This window comes from Xyrauchen texanus, chromosome 3 (genome assembly GCF_025860055.1).
Source record: "Xyrauchen texanus isolate HMW12.3.18 chromosome 3, RBS_HiC_50CHRs, whole genome shotgun sequence".
Taxonomy (NCBI): domain Eukaryota; kingdom Metazoa; phylum Chordata; class Actinopteri; order Cypriniformes; family Catostomidae; genus Xyrauchen; species Xyrauchen texanus.
The window spans coordinates 4134435-4157911 of record NC_068278.1 but is presented as its reverse complement, the minus strand read 5'-3'; the positions used below and the strand labels follow the sequence as shown (position 1 = coordinate 4157911).

Sequence of the window (23477 nt, the reverse complement as noted above, 5' to 3'; positions counted from 1 at the left end):
AGCAATAGGTAAATTTAGCGTGGTATAATAGTAATCATTCTCATTAATTACATTTTTCTGGTGATGTGGAGCGAGAGAAACCAAAAATATGGATATAAGCTCATTGAGTGATATCAAGACATTTTGAAACAATCATAGTTATAATAATAATATTTCTAGTAGTCGTAATTATAATAACAATAATAATAATAACAATAATAGTAGTATCAGTAGTAATAATAATAACAAAAGTAGTAGTAGTAGCAGTAGCAATAATAATAACAATAGTAGTAGTAGTAGTAGTAATAATAATAATAATAATAATAATAATAATATCATCTCAGCTTAATGAAATTTTAGACCAGTCAATAAAGTGTTTGCCAATATACACAACTCTCTAGGTCTGGGAGCAGCTCCACTACCGCCGGTGAGTACAATCAACAGACCACCCCCCGACACAAACACCAATCCCACCACAAATCCACCCGGCCCCTCCTCCCCGCTGCCGGCAAAACTGAACCCCCCTACCAGCGGTAAAGCCCCTGTGCTCCGCTGTGTCTTCCTCTACAGAGCATGCTGGGGCACCACGACAGGTACCTCCAAACCAAGCTCACCTGGTCAAGTTTTGACCTGACTGATTATTGTTTGGTTGCCCTTTTTAGGACTGTAATCTGTGGCTGCAACTGTGGTGTGCACCAGTTATCTCCCCAGCCAGAGACACCACATCCAACTTAGATAGCACTCCGACACAGTCCCTTAAAATGAGCGAAGGGGCTGCCAGTAGATGTGGGAAAGGGAGGGGCCAGGCAAACCAAAAACTGAACCGGTGATGCCCATGCCAACAAGACGTGCCCACAATCACTCCCACCAACTGCACTAGAACAGCCACCAGACCCAGACAGTTAATAAAGTATATAAATTCTAAGAATTTATTTATAATGTTTTTGGAATTAGATTTTATAAGGGAATGGAGAGGGAAGGAGGTAATAATTCTGTAATAATATAAATATCAACACCCCCTCTACATCCCTTGGGCCCACCAACCATTGGAGAAACGGCAGGATTCGGGTGTGCTGCCATATGGGTGGCAGTGAAGGCCGGGGATCTCGACGGAACAGACCTGGGCGGCAAAGGCTAGATCTAGTGACGAGGAACGTCACCTCACTGGGGGGAAGGAGCTGGAACTGGTGAAGGAGGTGGAGCGCTACATCTGGTGGGGCTTAATTCAACGCACAGTCTTGGCTCTGGATCCGTATTCCTGGATAGGGGATGGTTTCCCAGGTTGTGAGGCGACAGGCAGGTGTGGGGATACTCACGAGTCCCCAGCTGAGCGCTTCTACATTGGTGTTTAACCCGGTGGATGAGAGGGTCATCTCCCTACGCCTACGGGTTGTGGGGGCGGGGGGGGTACTCTGACTGTTGTCTGTGCATATGCACCGAACAGCAGTTCAGAGTATTCAGCCTTCTTGGAGACCCTGAATGGAGTCCTGAATAGGGCCCCAGTAGGGGACTCCATAGTGATGCTGGGTGACTTCAACACGCATGTAGGAAATGACAGGGACACCTGGAAAGGCGTGATTGGGAGGAACGACCTCCCCGATCTGAACCCGAGTGGATGGTTGTTATTAGACTTCTGTGCTAGTCATGGATTATCTATAACAAACACCATGTTCGAACATAAGGATGCTCATAAGTGTACGTGGTACCAGTGCACCCTAGGCCGAAGGTCGATGATCGATTTTGTAATCATGTTGTCGGATCTGAGGCCATATGTTTTGGACACTCGGGTGAAGAGAGGGGCGGAACTGTCAACCGATCACCATCTCGTGGTGAGTTGGGTCAGGGGGTGGGGAAAGACTCTGGACAGACCTGGGAAGCCCAAGCGAGTAGTGCGGGTGAACTGGGAACATTTGGAGCAGGCCCCTCTCCACGAGATCTTCAACTCACACCTCCGGTGGAGCTTTTCAGGCATCCCTGTGGAGGTTGGGGACATTGAACCAGAGTGGGCAATGTTCAAAGCTTCCATTGCCGAAGCCACGGTGGAGAGCTGAGGCCTCAAGTTCTTAGGTGCCTCAAGGGGCGGTAACCCTCGAACACCATGTTGGACACTGGTGGTCAGGGAAACCGTCTGACTGAAGAAAGAGGCCTTCTGGGATTTGTTGCCCCGGAGGTCTCCGGAGGCAGTTGCAAGGTACCGACAGGCCCGAAGGGCTGTGGCCTCTGCTGTGAGGGAGGCAAAGCAGTGGGTGTGGGAAAAGTTCGGAAAAGCCATGGAGAAGACTTTCGGTCTGCACCAAAGTGCTTCTGGATAACCATCCGCCACCTTAGGAGGGGGAAACGGGGAACCATCCAAGCTGTATACAGCAAAGATGGGATGCTGTTGACCTCAACCGAGGAGGATATTGGCCGGTGGAAGGAACACTTTGAAGAACTCCTAAATACCAACCGGAGGCTGATGGGGGATCAGATTCAATTTCCCTGGGAGAGGTCACTGATGTAGTCAAACAACTCTGCAGTGGCAAAGCCCCGGGGATTGATGAGATCCGAACAGAAATGCTGAAAGCTTTGGATATGGAGGGGGTGTCATGGATGACACGCCTCTTCAACATTGTGTGGAAGTCTGGGACAGTGCCTAAGGAGTGGCAGAACGGGGTGGTGGTTCCCCACTTCAGAAAGGGGGATCAGAGAGTGTGTGCCAACTACAAGGGTATCACACTTCTCAGCATCCCTGGTAAAGTTTACTCCAAGGTGCTGGAGAGGAGGGTTTGACTGATTGTCGAACCTCGGATTGAAGAGGAACAATGCTCTTGCAAGGATCCTGGAGGGGGCCTGGGAGTATGCCCATCTGGTCTACATGTGTTTTGTGGATCTGGAGAAGGCATATGACCGGATCCCCCAGGAGAGGGTGGGGGGGGGGTCCCTTCTTAGGGCAATCCAATCACTGTACGTCCAAAGCGAGAGCTGTGTCCGGGTCCTCGGCACGAAGTCGAGTTAGTTCCATGTGGGGGTTGGTCTCCACCAGGGCTGCGCTTTGTCACCAATCCTGTTTGTGATATTCAGGATAACGAGGCATAGTCGGGGTGAGGAAGGTGTGCGGTTCGGTGGGCTGGGGATCTCATCGCTGCTTTTTGCAGATGATGTATTCTTCATGTCATCATCGGTCCATGACCTTCAGCTCTCACTGGATCGCTTGACAGTCGAGTGTGAAGCAGCTGGGATGAGGATTAGCACCTATAAATCTGAGTCCATGGTTCTCAGCAGGAAACCGATGGAGTGCGTACTCCGGGTAGGGAAGGAGGTATTGCCCCAAGTGAAGGAGTTCAAGTGCCTCGGGTCTTGTTCACGAGTGAAGGGACAATGGAGCGGGAGGTTGGCCGGAGAATCGGGGCAGCGGGGGCGGTAATGAACTCGCTCTATCGCACCGTTGTCACGAAAAGAGAGCTGAGCCAGAAGGCTAAACTGGACAGTCTTGACACTGGTGCTGCTTCATGTTTCTCTCCTCCTCCTTCATAGCATGAAGTAACTCAGCATGAAGTATTTTCATCTTCATTTCATGTTCTTCTTTTAAATTAATGTAATTTGAGCTCATGTAATTCTATGGCCAGTTTCTCAACATCTTGGTCCTTCTGCCCAGATTAGTGACACCATCTTCACTCCTGGCTGCTTCAGATGTAGTGGGCTGACCTACATCGTGTCTCAGCCCATCCAAGCTCTGGCGATCAACTGGAAACATTGTATTGATGCATTAAAGAACAATGTTTAAGTTGTGTTTATTACATATTTTTGTTATGGGAGGATAAGTGATAATGGAGAGCACTACATATTCCCTGAAGTGTTAGGATGGCAAATGTTGAATGAATATTGCCTACCAAATGAAGACTGGTCCGGCGCCCCATCTGAATAATCCAGATGGTCATAATCAGGGGTACCTTCCAGGGGTTGCTGGCTATCTGTTCTTTCTGGAGGTCCACCACCAGTCTTGAAACGCTCCCAACGAGCAACAGCATTTTACTTCTATAACTGTATCTTTATGTTTTTCCAGAGGAGCTTGAAATTATGCTAGTACTTATTATACTGTTTGTTACATTTCTGGATCACACATTTATTTAGGTCCCACTGTGTTATGTTACACAAAACAAACTTTTCAAGGTCATTGATTTGTAAAAGTGGGCCAACTTTATAAATAGAGTATCTTACCTGATGTTGTTGGACTGTCATTTGGCTTACTTTTTCATTTGAGTTGAATTAATTGCAAATTTTACTCCAGGCATTCTTACTCCAGTTTTTGTTTTTAGTTGATGAGTCATGTAGTTTGACACAATTTGCTTCAAGAGATTTTTTTTTTAATTCACAGAAATTCTTTGAACTTTTAATTTTGTCTTTGTTCATTGTTTGGTAGGATGATTTTCTCCAGTTTCACACAATGCTACTGTTTGTTAGGGTTTCATCCCTGGATTTTCAAGTGCCCTCATGTCAGCACTATGTGCACATCATTAAACTAATCAGGCTTCACAAAGAGTATCAGATTAGACCTTATTTACCCTAGTCTGTGACTCCCTAGTCTAGAAGTAATTAATCTCAAATTAAGAAATGTCTCAAAAAGCAATTTTTTTGTCTGGATTCATTTAAATTGAATTATCCTAGTTTTGACTTAACTGAATCCCTGTCTGGGAAACCGCCCCATAGTATTTAATTTACAAATAACTCCTTTTGTTTTTATTAGCATTTTTCTTACTTTTCCAACTTTTTCAGAATTGGGATTGTACAAAACAAGTATATTTCAACCTATGTAAAGTGCATTTTAATTACCACAGAACAACACCAAATTACGAATCACTAAAACACAGAAAGAGACATTTTTGTTTGCATGCGCTTTTCATGTGGATTTCAAAGCAATGATTTATACTGCCATTGATACACTGACCTGAATCGTGAACGTGGCTTCACGATTGCTGTAACAAAGCAGATAACCACAGTCTACTGGCAGATTAAAATTGTGGAGTATGATAGTAATGCCCATTGCAATGAATATGCAACCTATGTGAGTACTAGTTATTTAAATTAGTCAAACTCCAACTTAGACTTTTGAAAACGTTTAATGTTACTTGAATTGGTGCTATTTTAGTGCATTTCTCTCTTTATACTGTCTTTCCAGCCTGACACAACAACATTGAACCAATGGCATGAGTTAGGGTGGGACTATTTGTTTGTTGGTGGACTGTTGAATTTTATTTTTGCAGTTACATTCAGTGGTGCAAGTGGCATAGAAATTACACACTGCATCTTTAATTACACATCCGAACCTGACCGCAGTCAAAGTTATTCTTGAAAAACTTACCCGAAACCTGACTCAGATTGGGTAGCTGACCACTAAGTTGAAGTAATTTCTGTGTTTAACATCATTCAAAAAATTATAATATCACAAGATTGTGATACTTTAATGTAATCCTCTGAACCGAAATGAGAATGTGGTATGGTGATAAAGTTCACTAAGGTGATGTTTCCCTTACGAGACTACCCTGCTTCAGCACAGAAGAGAAATTATAGTAAACCTAACATTGATTGAATATGGCTTTGAAATAGGCCTCATAAATGAAGGGGTCTGAATATTTTCTAAATAAACTGTATGATATAGAAATGGGAAATGGGTAAGCGTTTTCCCATTTCTATATCATACAGTTTATTTAGAAAATATTCAGACCCCTTCATTTTTTCACATTTTGTTACTTTGCAGCCTTACGCTAAAATGCTTTAAAATATTTTTTTCACATCAATCTACTCTCATTCCCCATTTTGACGTTTGCATTTTTTAACTATCTAAATTTATTAAATGTAAAAAAAACCCAGAAATATCACGTTAACATAAGAATTCAGACCCTTAATTCAGTACTTAGTTGAAGCACCTTTGGCAGCGATTACAGCCTTAAGTCTTTTTGGGTATGATGCGACAAGCTTTACACACCAGGATTTGGGGATTGGGGATTTTCTGCCATTCTTCTCTGCAGATCCTCTCAGGCTCTGTCAGGTTGGATGGGGACCATCAGTCGTCAGGTCTCTCCAGAGATGTTCGATTGGGTTCAAGTCTGGGCTCAAGTCTGGGCTCTGGCTGGGTTACTCAATGACATTCACAGAGTTTTCCCTAAGCCACTCTTGAGTTGTCTTGGATGTGTGATTAGTGTCATTGTCCTGTTTGAAGGTGAACCTTCAGCCCAGTCTGAGGTCCTGAGTGCTCTGGACCAGGTTTTCATTAAGGATATCTCTGTATTTTGTTCAGCTGTGTTCAGCTTTGTTCAGCTGTGTTCAGTCCCCCAGTCCCATGTTTCACTGCTAGGATGATATTGTGCAGGTGATTAGCGGTGCCTGGTTTCCTCCAGACATGATGTTTGGAATTGAGGCCAAAGTGTTAGTCTTCATTTCAACAGATCAGAGACTGTTTCTCACAGTCTGAAAGTCCTTTAGGTGCTTTTTCATGTGTCTCGCACTGAGGAGAGTCTTCCGTCTGGCCACTCTGACATAAAGCCCAGATCTCTGGAGCTCAACCAGAGTGACCATCAGGTTCTTGGTCAGCACTCTTTCCAAGAACCTTCTCCCCGATTGCTCAGATTGGCCAGGCGGCCAGACCTAGGGAGAGTCCTAGTTGTTCCAAACTTCTTCCATTTAAGGATTATGGAGGCCATTGTAATCTTGGGAACCTTCAAAGCAGCCAAATGTTTTTTTTTTTTTTGTAGCCTTCCCCAGATCTGTGAATTTTTTTTTTCTTTTGGAAAAAAAAGTGACCAAAAATCAGTTTTTTGCTTTGTCATTATGGGGTATGGAAAAATGTAGGGGTCTGAATACTTTCTGAATGCACTGTATGTTCATAGTTAATACAGGTCTTAAACAAGGAATGATGTCACTGTTGGGTTCCCAGTAGCTATCTTTCACTGAGCAGAGGTGAAAGGTCATCTTCTCACGCCGTCCAGACTCTCGCCACCTTGTCCAGCCGAGGGAGGGTTGAGCGCGCAGGGCGAGAAAACAACAAACCTCAGCAGCTAAAAAAGGAAAAGAGGAAGTGCCTTACAATAGACGGGACCTTTGATCCAAATGCAGGAGGAAGACTTCCCTTTGGGGCGTAAAGTATTAATGTGAAAGTGACTCGACCCACTGCACATTTGTTACGACAAATAATGGACCCTAAAATTAGCACACAATGGAAGGCAGACAGGCGACACTTGCGCCCTGCCTTGTGCAGGAAGGGGAGAGGGACTGATTGTATGAAAATGAGTGATTTTTCAGTGCACAGACTTGTCAGAAGTAGCGGCCGATCTTCCACGGCGTGTTGAGGGAGAGATGGGAGGTGCAGCGAGGTCACGTTCTCATCAGTTCTATTGTGAAGAGAGCGCCCTAGTGTGCGAGTATAACTGCTTTCCTTCATGTGTGACCACTGAATTTAAAAAAAATGTTTGTAGATCTAAGGTGGTAACGTGAAGCAGAGTGATCGCAACTCTCAAATAATTAGATTGTCATTCAGATGTGGTGCTTTAAGATGTTTGAATGTGCACAAATTATTTTCACTAATTCGGTGGTCTTCGTATAAAAGTTTGATGTGTGGTGATCTTGATGTCCAGATAATGACACACACACACACACACACACACACACACACACACACACACACACACACACACACACACACACACACACACACACACACACACACACTCACTCACTCTCCTGAGTCAAACGGAATGTGGATTTGAGTTATGGTCAGTCACAGAGAGAGAGACATTGTTCTGGATTGTTCTTTTATTTCAATAAACCTCTTTTTGAAGCATATCACATGGTGAAGCCTCTGGTTTAGCTTCTTTTGTCTAATTGTTATATAATTGTAATTGTTACTAAGTTGGAACACTTACTACAACCTGTAGGTTGGAACAAAGGAATACCACATATTTGACATCAACTCACAAGGTCTGTGATATTCTTGCAGCAATTTTAATTGCTGCCATGTGCAGTAAAGAAATGTGGGTACTTTGTATAAAAGATTGAGAAATCTAGCTCAAACATTCAGTGAGTTACAGGTGCTGAAGCAAAAAGTGTAAATACCCGGTCTGCCCTACTTCTCAGTGCTCTCATTATTTGCAACTTTACATAAAAAATGCTAATTCTGCTTATTTTGCATGCTTTTGTTCATTTGAAGTCTTGAAGTCTTGAACTCTGCATGCTAAACACATTCTCACTATTTGATTTCTACAATTCATTACTGACATTTATTTCTACCATTTAATGTCATGCACGTCGGGTGATTTTAGGGTTGTTTAGACATTTGCAGGCTGTTAAAATGAGCATATTCATGAAAACTATTTTGTCAGCAATTAAGTTGGCAAGGTTTATGATTTTCTGTTTTAATAAGAACCTGTATGCCCACATATTTCTCCAGCAAACCTCTACACGCTGCTTTGTTTTCAGAGTAATCATTACATGGAGAATAACTCAAACACAATTTATGATATTTTTTCTGTTATCTGCTGAACAGAATGCTGCAAATTCATTTAAATGACTTTCCACTTTGTTGTAGAATAAGATTCAGGCATCTAGGCGAGGCAAAATATATACAGTATACAGTATAAAACCTTTTACATTGATAAGAAGATAACAGATAACTTATTTCTATTATTATTGTTTGAAATTGTCCATATAGATATTTGTAGGCTTTATAAGACAATGCATTTATCATTGTAATCTATGTATTGCATATGTTACTGTTATAAAACTTGAAATTTTTAGAGTTAGTAAAAAAAAATATAATATCTATATATTTACATATTAGTAGGGGAGGCCAGGGTTATAGTTGTAACATGAGGACGTTTTCGTAGAAATTACACGACTGTGATTACTCACAGTTATACTGTAGCCCAGATGGATAAACGCTTATTGGTGTCCCCTCCTCCAACCCCCTTGGATTTATTTTTCACAGGGAATTCTGGGATTGTCTACCTGGGGAAGGATCTATCGATGCTAACTTAGAATTTGGCCAAAATGACATCTTATGAGGCAGCATGATTAAAATACCTTTTGCAACAGCCTTCAGTTTTGAGGGCACCTACGATGCCTTAAAATGCTCCGCCTCGAGGCAGCTCATTAGGTTTTGGAACAGAACCATGTTGTGAGAAAATGGGAGATCCACCAAAATATAAATGAATTCCTCTGAACATGTTGAAAAGATTTCTTGATGTGTTTCCACTTGTGTAGCCTGTTTTGGCACATTCGCACTCTGTTTTTTTTTTTTAAGCAGTCTGACAATTACACTATTCTGATGGAGAGAGGAACTGGTGTGCAAAAGTTTTTACAAGGCCAAGCTTTTAAAAAACATGTTCTGTTGCACATTACTATTTTCTTTTTGTGGATTGTAGGGAATCTTTCCCAGGTGCCGAGGTATTCCAGAGACTGTGCTGGGAGATTTGGTAACAGTGGGGGCCTGGGCTGCATACTTGTGTTCTTGTTTCTCATCAGGCAACTGCACAGAGACATGCGAGCATGGCACCGCATGTATTGCTCAAACCCACCGTCGCGCAGCAGTAAAACGCATTACCCCCACTCATCCCTCTGCACACTTTTAAAAGTGCATGAATAGCAAGGATTACAAGATCCAATTTCCACAGATCTCTTGACTTCTGGATGTGGCTTTAAAGAAAAAAGGGGCGAGCGCACTAGTAGCTTGTTTATGTTGGTCGACTAAGAGCTGCTAAACGCTTAAATTGCGGTAACTGAAGCCAAAGGCTCCGTCTTTAAGTACACAAACACGTGAGATACAGACAGCCGAGCCTGGGAAAGAAATAGACAAGCACACACTGCGGGAACCCTTCACAAACTCACATAATGAAAATGAAATCAAGAGAAAAATTACATCATATTTGATTTGCAGACTCTGTACTCATTTGAGAACTATTTCGAGGAGGTAAACTGCAGTACTACTGTGAATCACCTCTTTATTACATGAACAGTTTCATTAAATGTACCCTAAACCACTGTCAGACCACATTAAAAAAACAGGTTGATTTAAATGTTCCTCATTATAAAAGAAATCACAATTCAATTATTTACAAGATGGTGAAGTAATGTGGTATCATGAAGGTTGTTTGTGTTAAAATGACCTAATGACAGATTTCGCTTTAGCTTCAGTTTACCTCTTACCTGTTGTTTGAGACGAAAACAATGGTTGCCTTGCGTGAATTCCCAGGTTATAATCACGCACATGCTTGTGATTTTCTTCTGCTGGAGTTAGAAATGCTCAGACGCTTGAAAATGAAACAAGTCAAATTTCACTGGGATAGGTAAATTCTTCAAAAGTTTCAGAAACTGTGACAGACAGCTCTGATGACAAACGGCTGCCATCTGAACCGGTCGCAGCTGGTTCTGGGTATTTAATAAACATGTAAACAATCCCGTGGAGCTCATTAGGTGATTGCAGAGAGCCACATTGTCCATAAATCACAAGTGGGGTTATCAAGGCCTGTGATCTGAACTGTACAGGGCGCCCAGCTGTCTACACGACACAAACTGTGAACAGCAGCCTGTAAAGAATTAAATTCCTTTTGACCAGTTTATCTTTCCTCCTGTGAGACATGGCAACATACAGAACATGGGAATATTACAACTACAGTCACATAAAAGCACATATGCCTGTAAATGCCAAAATTATTCATGTTTGTGAGATTAATTATTATTCCATTTTATAGTTGCTGTCTGCTCCAATAGTGAATTGAAACATGTTTGAGTTGAACAACTTCATGAATAGAAATATTAATATGTGACTTTATGTCCTTCAGGTCAGTTTTTGTATTTAGACCTATTCAGACAATACTAGTTTTATATAAGAATATGGGGTATAATATAATAATTACTATGAATATGAAACCTGTGTTATATCAATTATTTTTTCAGACTTTTTCCTGACTGCACATTCCTGTGCCTGTAAAGATGCCAGCGTTTTTATCTTATATAAAATGCCTGGTAAATTAACTACAGGTTATATACCATGCAATTTGAAATAAGGGTAAATATGACCTATTTACAGTATTTTGGCACATTATTTTAAATACGGCTGTGCTCTTGGATGGTGATTTTAACTTGTACTCGAAGTTCAACATGTGGTAGTATCCAGTGGAGTCTCAGAGCCCAAAGAAAACAACTCAAACCAATTATCAGAAGATTAAGGCTTGTAACAATTTAGCAGCGCAAGATATATTCTGAAGTAGCTAGCCTAGCATATGTATTTCCCAATACATGAATGACCTATAATGCTAAACCAAATTGCAAATCAGCTGGTCAATCAAATCAATAATGTATTGCTGTTTAATACACTCTGATGTGCGTGTTCATCAAGTATCAGTATGACATCACAAGGAAAGACAGTGGTGTTTCAGTGGTGCTCAGACACAATCTACATTCATATTGACCCAACACAGTACCACAATTTGTCAGTGTACAAAATGTCCACAATATGCCCCTTAATAAATCACTGAACATTATTAATGCTACCATGAACTGCACAGGTCCAACAATATGCAAAATAATTTACATGACACAAGCTGAATAGGAAAACTGAGAATTTTTTAAAGGGGACCGATTATGCAAAATTCACTTTTACATGATGTGTACACAACCACCCTATAATGATAAAAATCCACCCAGTCCTGTTTTTTTTTAATCATAAGCACTGTCTCAGAACAAGCCATTTGACCCTGCCCATGACTGTTGACGGACATGTTTGTTTGCGTGTCTTGTTTCGTTATAGCGCATAGCGAACATTGTAACAGTATTTGTGTGTTGTGTGTTGCTGATCCATCATTGCAAGACATTGAAAAAAAAATCTACAACAAATAAATAAATGTATCAAATAACCATTCGGAAACTTCCTGGTCAGAGGTGGGTAGTAACGTGTTAAATTTAATCCTTCCATGCACCACGAAATACTTCTAATTTTTTATTTTTCCACATGCGCTCCATTTTCCAAACTGCTCTCTTCAGAGCATGAGTGTGATCATTGTACCATGGTGCAGGGCTTATTTCTTTAATTTTTTTTAATCGAAGTGGGGCGACAATATCAAGAGTGCTAGAGAAGTCTGCATTTATATTTTTTGTTATTTCATCAAGTTCTTCTGGGCTTTGGGGTTTATTGAGTGTATGAGATAGATCTGGAAGATTATTAGTGAAGCTATCTTTAGTGGTTGAAAGAATAGTTCTACCTGAACGATAGCGTGGTGTAAATTGAGTAACATTAGTTGATTGCAGCATACAAGAGACGAGGTAATGATACGAGATGTCATCGCTCTGCTGCAGAATTTCTATGTTATCAACATCAACTCCATATGACAGAATTAAATCTAGCGTATGATTATGGCGATGAGTTGGTCCTGTCACATTTTGTCTGACTCCAAGAGAGTTGAAAATATCAATAAATGCTAATCCCAATGTGTCATTTTCATTATCTATGTGAATGTTGAAGTCACCAACAATTAAAGCTCTATCTACAGTAACTACAAGATCTGATAAAATAAATGAGCAAATTCACCAAGGAAATCAGAATAAGGTCCGGGTGATCTATACATTGTAGCAAGGACAAAAGACGACAGAGATTTTTTATTTATATCTGACGGTGTCACATTAAGCATTATTAGTTCAAAAGACTTACATTTATATCCTGTCCTCTGAGTAACACCAAAAACTTCACTGTAAATTGTAGCAACACCTCTTCCTCGACCCTTCAGACGAGGCTCATGTTTATAACAATAACCTGGGGGAGTAGATTCATTTAAACTAATATATTCATCCGGTTTAAACCAGGATTCAGTCAAACAGAGCACATCCAATCTATGATCTGTAATAATTTCATTAACAATTTGTGCTTTGGTAGAAAGAGATCTAATGTTTAGTAGCCCTATTTTTATATGATATGTATCTTTAATTTGTTTGTTTTGTTCAAGTTTGACCTTAATAAAAATTTTTCTAAATGATTTAGTGAGGGTTTTGTGTTTGGTAGTTCGGGGAACAGACACTGTCTCTATGAGATATCTAGGTGATACAGTCTCTATGTGTTGTAGTTTATGTGACCTGAGTGACGTCTCAAGGCAGATAGCAGATGTTTGGATTAACCAGTTTGTCTGCTTCCTGACCTGGGCCCCAGTTTGTCAAATACTATCATTATTAAGACTATGAGCCACATTGCTAGAGAGGAGAGCGGCACCTTCCCTGGAGGGATGGAGTCCGTCTCTTTTTAGAAGGTCAGGTCTACCCCAAAAACTCTTCCAATTGTCTATAAATCCTATTTTATTCTTCAGACACCACTCAGACATCCAACCATTCAGTGACACTAATCTACTATAAACCTTGTCACCACGACGAGGGGACCAGAGCATATTACAGTGTCTGACATTGTTTTTTGCAAATTTGCACACGTCTTTAACATTATCTTTAGTGATCTCTGTCTGGCGAAGCCGGACATCGTTAGTGCCGACATGGATAACAATTTTAGAAAATCTACATTTAGCATTAGCCAGCACTTGTAAATTTGATTTGATATCAGACGCTCTGGCCCCTGAAATGCAATTAACAATAGTGGCTGGAATCTCTATTTCCACGATCATTACAATAGAATCACCAATAACAAGGGCTCTTTCAACATGATTCTCAGTGGGTGTATCACTGAGTGGGGAGAATCGATTGGAAACCCTAACAGGAACGGGAGAGTGGTGTCTCTTTGCTGAGCGAGTATGCCGCCAAGACGTCACCCAAATGCCCTGCTGCAGGGGCTCTACAGCCGGAACCAAAGTTTGTATGTTGCTCTCTGTACTGCCCTCATCCGAAACAGTATCTACCGGCTTCTCTTTCTCACTGACCTCCACTAGAGTTCGGATGCGAGTCTCTAACTCATTAACCTTCTCCGTCAGATGGCTAATAACTTACATTTATCATATGTCAATCCATCACTGCTGATGGAAGAGGCTATAGTAAACATGTGACATGCAATGCAGGAAGAACTAACATGAGCAGATGCCATGACTTACCACAGGTGTTTGTTGTTAGTTGTTCCTGAGCGGTGAGGGTTTGAGATTGATGTGAATCCCTCACAAAATTGTTTGTTGTTGTTGGTGGTTGTTCTTGATAAGCGGTGCTTTGAGATCGATGCAATAATCTGTGTACCGCAGAGGAGAAAAAGTGGGTGCGCGCTGAAAAAATGCACACAGTTTAATCGCGATAAAAATAGAATGCGGATGCAGGTGGAATATGCGCGCAGTTGAATCGCGATAGGAGTATAATACGAGGGGAAACCCGATGCACGCTTTAAAGGCTGAAAACGGATATATAAGCAATGCTAAAAAACTAGCAGGATACAAACACAGACTCTAGCTAGGTGCAAGCTGCAACAGGTAAAATACACACAGATGAAACAGTAGAAAAGAGGAAAAACATGAAACGCGGTAAAATGACAAAGGATATAACGATGAACGATGAATATAACGATGAACGTTTGAGAATAAGATTAAACAATGCTAAGCAGCCTACAAACAAACTGTCGTGCAGCGTGCCATCAGCAACAGGAAGTCCAGTGACCATGTGCCGTAAAAGTTTTGCTAAGTAACAAAAATAGCACCCTTTTGGATCCAATAATTTCAGCATTATATATAATGTCCTTGTGGGACATTTTCAATGTAATTATTTCTAGAAACCTTTCCAAACCTCTCTTCTTATTGACAAATCATCCAGATCTGACAAGAGCCCTTAAAGGGATAGTTCACCCCAAAATTGTAATTCTTATTATTTACTCACCCTCATGCAACCCCAGATGTGTATGTCTTTCTTTCTTCTGCTGAACTCAAATTAAGATTTTTAGAAGAATTTCTCAGCTCTGTGTACTCTGTGTGGTAGTAATTTGAGAAGAGGTTCTGAGATTACAGGAAACAAATCTTTAAGAAGCTTAGTGGGTATAGGATCTGGCATACATGTTGTTGCTTTTGATGCTTTAATAAGTTTTGTTAGCTCCTCCAGACTTACAGTATAAAAAGAACTGAAGTTGCTCATAGAGAATACCATGAGACACTGTCTTATGAATTGATGTTGCAAATGGTTGCATAATTCCAATTTTCTTTCTGGTGGTCTCAATTTTATAAAACAATTAATAAAATCTTTACTATTGTGCTGCGAGGGAATATCTGGTTAAGTCGAAGCTTTGTTCCTTGTAATTTTAGGCAAGGCATTGAATAAATACCTAGGATTGTTGTGGTTATTTTCTATGAGTTTGCTCAAATATGCAGACCGGGCAGTTTTTAGAGCCTGTTTGTAACTAGATGTAACGTGGTGCAGGACTTTTCTCTTTAAACTTCTTCAATATAAGGGTGGCGACAGTATCTAGAGTGCTAGAAAAGACTGTATCCATATTTTCTGTGACTACATCAATTTCTTCTGAACTTTTTGGCACACTGACTGTTTGAGACAGATCTAGAAGATTATGCATTGAAGACACTATCCTTAGTGTTTGAAAGAATAGATCTATTCTTGCATTGCACAATAAATAATAACAAATCAAGAAACGGAAGCACATTGTATGGGAGACAGAACTTTTTCTTCATTTATTTGAAGCTGATTGCTGATGAAATGGAAACTAAACACTGACAATGAGCGCAGCTGACACATGGATGTATTTTAACTATAGAAATCACCAAAGGGACAAATACGCACACAGGGAGCTGATTGAGATGCAACGAAACACACGCAGACTGGGCAAAGTCAGCTGGAATCAAATAATAAATCACATCTTTGAAATTCACTGCCTGACATTTGCATAATAACAGAATTGAACTGCATATAAAGCAGGAGTTGAAGATAGGATTTTAATTGATCAGCCACAACATTAAAACCTCCTGCCTAATGTTGTGTAGGTCCCCCTTGTGCCGCCAAAACCGGGCCAAACCACATACTCAAACCAGCCCGTCTGGCACCAACAATCATCCACACGATTATCTAATCAGCCAATGGTCAAAGGTTAGAGGAGGCGGGTCCACGAATTGAAAAACAGGCGGGATCAGGTAAAAAAAAAGGCTCAGCACTGTTTGTAGTGGGAGAGTGCGTCGGTTGGAAGAATTTGAGATGTGCTTGAGTCGATGAGTACATTATTATTAGGCTAACAGCCAGTTAGTATTAGCTTATGTAGTATCATTACAGCTCTGCTCACCACAGAACATGTTGGTCTCCAAATAACTGAAGCACAGATACAAGTTTGGATGATAGTGACTCAAATCTGAGTGAATGAATTCGAGCGACTGGTGTTGGAGTGACAGAAAGCCAAAATCCATCTGTTCTGTGGTGTGTTCAGCAGTGTTAGGTAATGCTGCTGCTCTTCGGACAGGAAAACCGTGCTGTAATAATCCCAGTGGTTAGTATTACTGGTGCAGGTTAATGCTGCTGCTCTTGGGGCTGGAACACAGTGCTGTAAACATTCTACTTTTATAAGGATAATCTTATTTGCTTATTAGAAATGTCTGTAAATGGTTGGGGTTTTTTTTGGTCAAAACAACTGTATTGTTTTCAGAATATGGTTTTGAATACTTTCCAAATTTTTTGAAAAAAATTGAGAACATTTGGATTGAAGGTGTTAAACGAAAGCTGAAGAAGGTTACAGAACCTAAGGTCATCCAAGATTATGTTTTTGAGGAAGAGGACTTCATGCAGTCTTATATCAAGAAATTGGAAGAGGAAAGTCACAGCTATTTCAAATCTCCTGTATGTACTCACAAGGACTACTACTATTATGCATGTGAGAGATCAAACAAAACAACTGGAATTAGCAAAGGCAAACCAACCCAAGCCAGGGCTGACTCTTGCAGTGCTTATTTGTCTTTCAATCTACAGGTGCTGTTGTACACAAAATGCTGAAACACAGTGATATGACTTCAACATGCAAGAAGAGGGTGTAAAACACTGTGTTGACCCAGAACTACTGACTTTCATTGACATGTGGCTTGAGCAAGGACTATCAGTCTGAGAAACACTTCTAAAGTGTGTTGATTAGGCAGAAAGGCACGGACATATGAACAAACACAATCGTCGATACTACATTACACCAGAGGACATAAGAATAATCAAAAAGAGCATCAATGCCCTAATTTTTCCTGATGTAAAAGATTGTGTCAGTGTGGATATACTCACCACATCAGAGCAAAAGGAGAACATTTGTTTTTATCAGCCATTAAGTGACGAACAACCCTTGATAATTGTAGTACAGAAACCCTGGCAAAACTTAAGGAACATCCATATCCCATGATGTTTATGGATGCCACCAACAAAGGGATTGTATTTCAAAGGGATGATTCTTCTGAGTAATAGTACTGGAAGGAGGCCATTTGCATACTTCATTATCAATCAGGAATCAACAGCAACACTCACTCTCTGCATGGAAAAGCTTAAGGAGAGGGCACAAAAACTCGTTTCAACACATTTGGCAGAATTTGATAAACTTTTTACTGTGACTAAATTAATAGTAAAAACCAAGGCAGATGGCAAGTTTAAAATTTAATAGGAATTACTAAAACCAAGGCAGATGGACATTATAAAATTTCAAAAGTTCTTTACAAAAATTTAATAAGGTTAAGTGCATAGAAAGAGTGCACTTTGAGTGCTTTACAGTGAATGGTGCACAACATTGAAAACCAGTCTGATACGGATACTTTCACACCACACCGACTTGACTATTGAATTCAACACAAAGCAGAAACTTGAATTTGGTTTAAGTTGTAGTAAGATAGTAAAAACCATAGTCAAAAATGATGGAAGCTTTGTATCTACTGCAGTGTTTACTAAAGTAAACACCATGTTAAATTGTCCTTGGCATCTTCCATTCAAAAATTGCATATAAAAAGAAGCAAAACATCTGATATGGCAATGAAATCTATAAATGAACTTCTTGTTGCTTATTGCTCACTGTATTGAGTCTCTCTCTCTTAAAAACGCATCATAAACAGGCTCTAAGTATGTGTAGTGAGGTTTCAATCATCTACAACTGTAAGCAGATCAAAATCAATCATGAAATTATTTGTCATGTCATTTATTTTTCTTGTACTGCTGAACAGTGTACATCAACAACAACAAAAAACAAAGAAACAGTGAAAATATAAAATAAAGTGGGGAAAACCTTACTCATCTGTGGAGTCTTTTGATTTCAGTGCTCTCATGTTTAAGACATGCAAAAATGAATGGAAAAAGTGCCTTTTATAACAGCAGGGCCAAGACCATGTGTTGCCAGGTCACGTGTTTCCCGATTAGTCTCCAAAGCATCCTTTACAGCTTTCAAGGTCTTCCTGCTATTGAAATAACAAAATCTATTTCGTTTTCCAGTTCAATTGATCATTGAATCATTCAGTTACTGACAAGTGTAGTAGTAAATTGTTACTAAATTACCTGCAGTCTTCTGTTTTGCCCATTTCTGCATGGACATTCCCCTCTTCCAACAAGACTTGACCCACTCTTTTCTGGGGGATGAATTTTGCTGCCAGGTACATGATGTCACCAGCCAGATCACTGCATTCATCTCAAATATAGTAATTATACACAACACAATTATTTGCAACACAAATGCATAAACTATTTGTAATAATGTCCAACTTACAACTTACATTAAAAGTTGAAATGGTGGCAGTCCCAGAAATAATTTCAGGCGCCAGACAGGTCAAGCTTGTCTACTGGTAGATTTTAACCCTTAAATTATAGCCCACAAAAAAACACCAGTTACAAACACACACAAAAAAAACACAAACAACTGAATGCAGTTCAATATGATATATTTTTACCCCATCCATAACACAATCATAAACACAATGTTTAACAGAAAGCCGTTGTAAAAAACTAAAAACACTGTAGATGAAAAAGTCTATCGGTGATGCTTGACTCATGCACCTGTATTTTTTAATCAAAATCAGCAGATTTCGAGTGTCCTTTTCACTCACAAGTATAAAAAAACAACAGGGAGGCAAGAAATAGAGGGTAATTAGATTGCCACGAAAAATTTATTGAATTTAAGCGAGGCGCGAATGTGGGGCTGTGAACGTAAGCGATTAGGTGTGTGCGGGTTTGTGTGGGTGTGTGTGCGCGTGTTTGTAAATCACTGAACATGGACAGCAGGGAGCACTATTCCCGGGGGGCTTGAGGTTGCAGAGAAGCCGACACAAGTCGATTACCTGAACTGGTTTGACAATGGCCTTCGCACAAGATGACAACACTCTGCAGCCGGCATTAGGAAGTGCGGCGCGGAACCTCTTCACTTTGGTGTTAACACTGGCCAAACAGTTAGCAGCTAGTTTAGGAACTGATCTCATACACCCTCAGGTTATCCGTGCACTTCGCTTTTTACTAGATCCTCTCCACTCTCCCCGTCTCCATCTTTACCTTCCTTTTTATCATTTTCCTTAATTGTTTTTGTTCCATATATGGGCATGTGTAACAGGATAAAAAAAAAAGAATATTTAATTTAAAGTTTTGATGTGTGAATTCCATAAAATAAGGCATTTGGTTTTATTCATTGGGGTTCGAGGGCTTCCCACCTGTGACTTTTTATGGTACTGCAGACATTGTATTTTGTCCGTCTTCTCTTGCCGTACTGCAGCAGATTCAAGTGTAAATGCTGTAGGTATGTACGGTTATTTGTACTCTAACTCAATAACAAAATAATTGTGATAACGATATGTTTTAAGTTAATCTTTTCGATGCAGTTGCTTGCATAAATGTATTTGAACATATATATATATATATTATAATGCATTTAACACTTAAACATGGTTGTTGAGATGGTTATAAATGTATTGAATTTCCTTGTGCGTCTCACGAGTGGGAATGAGTTCATTTCTGTGGTCAGTGTTTTAACATTCTGACAATTATTTATATTATGAGTGAATGTGTAATTTCTATTTTTCTAGTATTTTATGAATGTCTGCAGTAATCTGTTGTCAGCCAACCTGATTTGTACTTTTTCTGTCAAAAAGATAAACCGAAGTTGGAAGAACTCCACGTGCGAGTGTGTCTGTCCACATCCGTTACACATGGATGGGGCAGATTTTTACATGCAACGCCACAATGTAAATAACAAAGAAAGATGAAGTGTGTAGATACACTCGCCATCCACTTTATTGAGAACACATGTACACTAATGCATCTAATTAGCCAATCATGTGGCAACAGCATAATATTACGTTTTAAAAAAACAACAACATACAGATACAGATCAAGAGCTTCAGTTAATGTTTACATCAATCATCAGAATGAAAAAAAAAAAAAAAGGTGATCTCTGGGACTAACCGTGGCATGGATGTTGTTGCCAGATGGACTGGTTTGAGTATTTCAAAAACTGCTGATCTACTGGAAATTCACACGCAAAAGTATCTAGAGTTTACACAGAATGGTGCAAAAATCAAAAACTATAGAGTAAGTGACAATTCTGTGGGTGAAAATGCCTTGTTCATAAGTGAGATCAGAGGAGAATGGCCACATTGGTTCAAGCTCCTGGGAAAGATATAGTAACTCAATTAAGCACTCTTTACAGCAGCAAAGCATCTCAGCATGCACAAAATATCATGAACACAGGCTCACAGAAACTGGACAGTTGAAGATTAGAGAAAAAATAAATAAAAATAAAAATCACCTTTTCCAGTCTTCAACTGTCCAGTCTGTGCCCATGATAGCCTCAGATTCTTGTTCTTGGCTGCTGTTGTAGCCCATCCACCTTAAGGTTCAATGTTTTGTGCATGCTGAGATGCTTTTCTGCTCACCACGGTTGTAAACAGTGATCGTTTGAGTTACTGTATCCTTCCTGACAGCTTGAACCAATCTGGCCATTTTCCTCTGACCTCTCTTACCAACAAGGCATCTCCACCCACAGAATCTTTGCCCACTCAATGTTTTTTCCCCCCACACCATTCTGTGTTGTGTGTGAAATTCTATGGAGATCTGCAGTTTCTGAAATACTCAAATCAAACCATCTGCCACCAAAAACCATGAGGAAAAACATTTTTCCCCATTCTGATGATTGATGTGAACACTAACTAAAGCTCTTGACTCATATCTGCCTGATTTTATGCAGGGTGCTGCTGCCACATGATTGGCTGATTGGATAACTGCATGAATGAGCAGGTGCACAAGAGTTCCTATTAAACTGGAAGTTAAGTGTATATTATATATAACTGGTTGTGAAACAACAAAGCACAACGTTGAGGGGCTATTAACACAAAGGATTGACCTGTTTTGGTATAACTGAACACCCCATATTGGCAAGACAACTTGTCTATGATTATATTTAGTTTTTATTTATACATTGTATTGTTATACATTGACCGTTACAATACAGTTCCTGTGAATTATTGCAGCAACTCTATAATCATGCTGCTACAGAAGTTCAATTAACGCCTGGACAATGCCGGGAATTGATAATTGCAACAATGTTATGGTCTATTATAACAATTTTATAATTCAAAACCATAAAACAAGGATACTGGTGTCAGTATTCCCTGTAAAGTTACTACTACTACTCCATTATTACCTTCACAAAGTTTGGAGCACTGTGAAGTTAACTTTGTGTGTTTCACCTCCAACTCTGCCTGTGATTTATTCAATGTAAAAACATTATGACACAGATGATATAATAAGTGAGGACAAACCGGTGTTAATTAACAAACAGTATATAGTAGCTGGTATTGGCTTAGCCATCATAAGAATGAATAGTGTGCCTACTACAACAGTTGTGTTATTCGAAAACAGTAGCATTGCCTTATTGAGAATATTGGTACTAATCTTAAAACAAAAAGCATAAAATATTAAGTTAAAATAAAATAAGCTCTCCTGTCCCATGAGCAGCAGTATTAACCTACACCAGTAATACTAACCAATGGTATTAATACAGCACAGTTTTCCTGCCCCAAAATAAGCAGTATTAACCTACACCAGTAATATGAACTACTGAGATGAATACTGTTTGCAGCACAGTTTTCCTGTCCCATGAGCATCAGCATTACCCTACACCAGTAATATTAACACTGGGATTAATACAGCGCAGTTTTCCTGCCCAAAGAGCAGCAGAATTACCCTACACCAGTAATACTACCAATGGGATTAATAATGTTTACAGCACAGTGTTCCAGCCCCAAGAGCAGCATTACCCTACACCAGTAATACTAACCACTGGGATTAATACTGTTTACAGCACAGTTTTCCTGCCCCAAGAGCAGCAGCATTACCCTACACCAGTAATACTAAACAATGGGATTAATAATGTTTACAGCACAGTTCTCCTGCTCCAAGAGCAGTAGCATTACCCTACACCAGTAATACTAACCAATGGGATTAATACAGCACAGATTTCCTGCCCCAAGAGCGGCATTATTAACCTACACCAGTAATACTAAACTCTGGGATTAATACAGCACAGTTTTCCTGCCCCAAGAACAGCAGAATTACCCTACACCAGTAATACTAACCACTGGGCTTAATACTGTTTACAGCACAGTTTTCCTGCCCCAAGAGCAGCAGCATTACCATACAACACTAATATTAACAACTGGGATTAATACAGCACCGTGTTCTTGGCCCAAGAGCAGCAGCATTACCCTACACCAGTAATTCTAACCACTGGTATTAATAATGTTTACAGCAGAGATTTCCTCGAAGAAAAACTAAGCAAAACAATTGCTGAACACACCACAGAACAGATTGAATTTCGTCTTCTGTCACTCCAACACCAGTTGCTCGAATTCAATCCCTCAGATTTGAGAAAATGTACTCACGTTCCAACCGACACACTCTCCCACTACAGACACTGCTGAGACTTATTTTTACACAATCCCACCTGTTTTTAAATTTGTGGACCTGCCTCCTCTACCTTTTGATTGGTTATCTTTGTGAAACAATCATATAGTGTTCTACCCTCAGAACATGTTTGTGTAAGGAAAACTCCCATCAGCTGTTTTTCCAGCTTTATTTACACATTTTTCTGTAAAAAAAAAAAAAAAGTCACATACTTTTGGAACATGTATAAATGATGAAAAACTGGAATAATTGGTTTTCAAAAGTGATCATACCCCTGGATTAAATACTTTGTAGAGCTTCCTTTTGCTTTTATGTCAGCCATCAGTCATTTTGGATATGTCTCTACAAGCTTTGCGCGCATAATTGAATTCAGTGTAATTGCAGGGTGAGTGGCGATGGACTGCTCTATTCCATCCACAGGTTTTCTATTGCATTTAGGTAAGCGCTCTGACTTGGCCACTCAAGGACATTTCATGCATTCTTTTTTTTGTTGTTGTTGTTGTGTTTAGGGTCATTGTCGTGCTAAAACGTGAACAGTCTGCCGATCTCCAGTTGACAAGCAGGGGCCCAAAGATTTACCGCAAGGATTTAGGTGTACATTGCAGCATCCAATTTACTTCAATCCTGACCAATTGCTCAGTCCTCATAGAAGAGAAACATAATGTTGCCACCACCAT

At 40.0% G+C, this 23477-nt stretch overlaps 1 long non-coding RNA gene across 2 annotated transcripts; it reads right to left on the bottom strand.

Annotated features, from left to right (window-relative positions):
• Positions 1-17526: 17526 nt before the first annotated feature.
• On the bottom strand, positions 17527-20766 carry LOC127622412 (uncharacterized). Of its 2 annotated transcripts, XR_007967970.1 has the most exons (5): positions 20645-20766; positions 20302-20385; positions 18627-18708; positions 18412-18541; positions 17527-18314 (listed from the first exon to the last, which is right to left on the bottom strand). It is a non-coding gene; the product is annotated as an uncharacterized LOC127622412 (long non-coding RNA). The 2 variants fall into 2 exon arrangements; XR_007967969.1 differs by having other exon boundaries at positions 20302-20763.
• Between the last annotated feature and the right edge of the window lie 2711 nt (positions 20767-23477).